We start from the raw sequence: 4,923 nt of genomic DNA, 5'->3' as shown, positions 1-4,923 counted from the left end.
TATATATCTGGACAAGAGAGACATGGCTGTGTATTAATGGTTGGTTTGCTCTCCATGCACAGCAGTACCAGAATCAATATACTTCCAACACAAATTTCAGGGGAGAAAAATGGCCTTGTGGTCCCAAACGTTGCCCCAGCATGGCCAAAAACTTTTGGTAAACTTTTGAGTAAACTTAGGCTGAGATTTTCAAAGATGACAAAAGAAGCTAGCTACTCATTGATATTCAGAGGGAGCTGGGAACCTAGGTTGGGATTTTTGAAAAGGCCTGCTAGAGCTCAGGACCCAAATCTCACTGAATTCAAGGTGTGAGGCAGAGAGAAGAATTGAACAGAAATCTGCTTAGCAACAGCCCACTGTCTTACCCACAAGCCCATCCTTCCCCAGCAGCGTGGCTTGCCCAATTTCACCTAGATATAGGATAAGAACACAGGTTTACTTGTTCCTAGTGTAGCATGCCATCCATCTGAGACTCATCAGTAACCCTCTTCTCCAGCAGTCTTTAACTACGTTCCCCAGTGCTCCTTGTGCCAAGCTTTGCCTTCCTTAGGGCATCCCTGACCTCTTTGTTCCTAAGGCAGTAGATGAGGGGGTTCAGGAGCGGCACCACCACAGTGTAGAGCACTGACACCAGCTTGTCGGAGTTGTAAGCGTACATGGCCTTGGGATGGGCATAGGTGAAGAGGGTGGTGGAGTAGAACTAGACCACCACTGCCAGGTGCGAGCTGCAGGTAGAGAAGGCCTTTTGCCTGCCCTATGACAAGGGGATCTTGAGCACAGTGAACAGGATGCAGATGTACGAGGTGACCACAATGCACAGAGGCACCATGATGACCATCAGGCCAAGATGAAGTCCACCAGCTCGGCCAGGGATGAGTCAGTGCAGGAGATGTTCAATAGGGGAAAGATGTTGTAGAAGTAGTGGTTGATGGTGTCAATGCTGCAGAACCTGAGCTGGGCAATGAAGCTGAGCTTGATGGCAGCGGTGATCAAGCCACAAAGCCAGCAGCTTGCAACCAGCTGGGTGCAGAACCTATTGCTCATGATGGATGGGTACTGCAAAGGATTGCATATGGCTAAGTAACGGTCATAGGCCATGGCAGCCAAGAGGATGTACTCAGTGCACACAAAAGTCACAAAGAAATACAGCTGTGCCATGCACTCTTGGAAGGAAATGCGTTTATCCTGGGTCATGAAATCTGCCAGCATCTTGGGCACAATGACTGTCACGTACCAGATCTCCAGGACCCTGGACTTCAGGAAAGCAGACTTCGACTCCCTCAGGGAAGGGATGGCCAGGATCCCCTGGGGGACTAACTTGAAGGGGAAAGGAGTCCAGGAGAGCTGGCTGTATTTCAAGGAATCCCTGTTGAGGTTACAGGGACAAACCATCCCAATGAGTCGAAAGAATAGTAAATATGGCAGGCGACCAGCTTGGCTTAATGGTGAAATCCTAGCGGATCTTAAACATAAAAAAGAAGCTTACAAGAAGTGTAAGGTTGGACATATGACCAGGGAAGAATATAAAAATATTGCTCGGGCATGTAGGAATGATATCAGGAGGGCCAAATCGCACCTGGAGCTGCAGCTAGCAAGAGATGTTAAGAGTAACAAGAAGGGTTTCTTCAGGTATGTTGGCAACAAGAAGAAAGCCAAGGAAAGTGTGGGCCCCTTACTGAATGAGGGAGGCAACCTAGTGACAGAGGATGTGGAAAAAGCTAATGTACTCAATGCTTTTTTTGCCTCTATTTTCACTAACAAGGTCAGCTCCCAGACTGCTGCGCTGGGCATCACAAAATGGGGAAGAGATGGCCAGCCCTCTGTGGAGATAGAGGTGGTTAGGGACTATTTAGAAAAGCTGGACGTGCACAAGTCCATGGGGCCGGATGAGTTGCATCCGAGAGTGCTGAAGGAATTGGCGGCTGTGATTGCAGAGCCATTGGCCATTATCTTTGAAAACTCGTGGCGAACCGGGGAAGTCCCGGATGACTGGAGAAAGGCTAATGTAGTGCCAATCTTTAAAAAAGGGAAGAAGGAGGATCCTGGGAACTACAGGCCAGTCAGCCTCACCTCAGTCCCTGGAAAAATCATGGAGGAGGTCCTCAAAGAATCAATCCTAAAGCACTTGCATGAGAGGAAAGTGATCAGGAACAGCCAGCATGGATTCACCAAGGGAAGGTCATGCCTGACTAATCTAATTGCCTTTTATGATGAGATTACTGGTTCTGTGGATGAAGGGAAAGCAGTGGATGTATTGTTTCTTGACTTTAGCAAAGCTTTTGACACGGTCTCCCACAGTATTCTTGTCAGCAAGTTAAGGAAGTATGGGCTGGATGAATGCACTATAAGGTGGGTAGAAAGCTGGCTAGATTGTCGGGCTCAACAGGTAGTGATCAATGGCTCCATGTCTAGTTGGCAGCCGGTATCAAGTGGAGTGCCCCAAGGGTCGGTCCTGGGGCCGGTTTTGTTCAATATCTTCATAAATGATCTGGAGGATGGTGTGGATTGCACTCTCAGCAAATTTGCGGATGATACTAAACTGGGAGGAGTGGTAGATACGCTGGAGGGGAGGGATAGGATACAGAAGGACCTAGACAAATTGGAGGATTGGGCCAAAAGAAATCTGATGAGGTTCAATAAAGATAAGTGCAGGGTCCTGCACTTAGGACGGAAGAACCCAATGCACAGCTACAGACTAGGGACCGAATGGCTAGGCAGCAGTTCTGCGGAAAAGGACCTAGGGGTGACAGTGGACGAGAAGCTGGATATTAGTCATCAGTGTGCCCTTGTTGCCAAGAAGGCCAATGGCATTTTGGGATGTATAGGTAGGGGCATAGCGAGCAGATTGAGGGACGTGATCGTTCCCCTCTATTCGACATTGGTGAGGCCTCATCTGGAGTACTGTGTCCAGTTTTGGGCCCCACACTACAAGAAGGATGTGGATAAATCGGAGAGAGTCCAGCGAAGGGCAACAAAAATGATTAGGGGTCTGGAACACATGACTTATGAGGAGAGGCTGAGGGAGCTGGGATTGTTTAGCCTGCAGAAGAGAAGAATGAGGGGGGATTTGATAGCTGCTTTCAACTACCTGAAAGGGGGTTCCAAAGAGGATGGCTCTAGACTGTTCTCAATGGTAGCAGATGACAGAACGAGGAGTAATGGTCTCAAGTTGCAGTGGGGGAGGTTTAGATTGGATATTAGGAAAAACTTTTTCACTAAGAGGGTGGTGAAACACTGGAATGCGTTACCTAGGGAGGTGGTAGAATCTCCTTCCTTAGAGGTTTTTAAGGTCAGGCTTGACAAAGCCCTGGCTGGGATGATTTAACTGGGAATTGGTCCTGCTTCAAGCAGGGGGTTGGACTAGATGACCTTCTGGGGTCCCTTCCAACCCTGATATTCTATGATTCTATGATTCTGTTAATGACAGGTTGCCCAGGAAGAAATTCATGGTCTTGTGCAGCTGGTGGTTAGCCCGGATGACAAGGATGATGATGATGTTTTCCATCAGCGTTAGCAAATAGGCCAGGAGGAAGACGGAGAAGAGGAGCAGATACAGCTCAGCAGAAGTGGGGAATCCTAGTAGGATGAAGTGGCTGACATTGGTTTGATTTCCTTCATCCATTCCTTACATGCAGTACCTTCCTTCTCCACCTGTGATTAATTTAATCATGATTAGCCAGATTCCGATCAGTCTAGATCCATGGCTGTTCATTATTTGCTTGATAGTAGCAACAAGCAGCCCAACCCAAGAGCAGGGCCCCATTGTGCAGGACTCTGTACAGACATATTGTATGAGAACAGTCGCTGTACCAAAGACCTTTAGAACTTGAATAGACAAGAGGGACTCATATTGTAGATTCTTCATGCCAGAGACCATCTTTTTGTTCTGTGTTTGTACAGCACCTAACACAGTGGGATTTCAATGGGAGTTAGGCAACAAGGTGCTTTTGAAAACACCACTAAGCATCTATCTGCTTCTTTACATACTTAAAGGCCTTTGCAAATCTGTCCCATAGGAGCCAAAGTTTCATTGAAAGTCAAGCACCCAAGGCCTAGATTCACAAATGAATTAAGCACCTAAAGTGCACCTAACGTGCATATTTAGGTGCCTAAATCTGGGTTTGGGTGCCTAAATCCTAGTTTTAGGCTACAGTGCAATTCACAAAACTCCCACTGCACCCAGTAGGTGCCTAAATGCACTCAGCACCTGAGCTTTTGCAGTACAAATTCCCTGGGTGCTGATGTATCTACCTCTGGCCATGCACACTGCTGCCTCATTCTAGGTATCCGGACACTTATCTCCCACTGAAGCCCTAGAGCGATTCACAAACCAGGGGAAGACAGATGTTCAGCTGCCTAACTCCCATGCGGGGCTCCCTTTACATATACAAACTTTATATATACAACTCCTTTGGGCTCCTTTGATTATCTATCTATCTATCTATCTATCTATCTATCTATCTATCTATCTATCTATCTATCTATCTCAGAGGAGCCTAAAGGAGTTAGAAAGGCTTCTCAAGGAGTTATATATAATTGATTTTTTTTCTTTCAAAAATAAGGGGTGAAAAAATGTCAAAAGAACAAAAAACATAAAGAAATGGAAAGGGAGGGAAATGTTGGTCATGTTGCAAGGATGAACAGAGAACCCAGCATGCTGCGCTCTCAAATTTTGCATTGATGTGCAAAGGGGTGCATGATCTGACCCTGCCTGGTGCCCCCCTCAGTCCTGTCTCAGAGATTCAAAGATTCATAGGATTGAGCCAGATCTAGAAACTTCACTACCTGACTCCAGATAGTGTGCCATCACCTCGGTCACCTTTGTGGGTTCAATGTGTGTGTGTGTGAGACAAGAGAGGAACATCTCAGTTTCCATCCACAGTGCCATCACCCCTGGTCACCTTGGTGGATTCAATGTGTGTG

General features: G+C 47.0%; 1 pseudogene; it reads right to left on the bottom strand.

The window, feature by feature from the left end:
* Positions 1 to 502: 502 nt before the first annotated feature.
* LOC144273839 (olfactory receptor 6Y1-like) lies at positions 503 to 3,622 on the bottom strand (annotated as a pseudogene).
* Positions 3,623 to 4,923: the final 1,301 nt, after the last annotated feature.

The sequence above is a fragment of the Eretmochelys imbricata genome, chromosome 13, assembly GCF_965152235.1.
Source record: "Eretmochelys imbricata isolate rEreImb1 chromosome 13, rEreImb1.hap1, whole genome shotgun sequence".
NCBI lineage: Eukaryota > Metazoa > Chordata > Testudines > Cheloniidae > Eretmochelys > Eretmochelys imbricata.
Note: the sequence above shows the minus strand (reverse complement) of the source record. Positions and strands in the feature narration are given on the sequence as shown.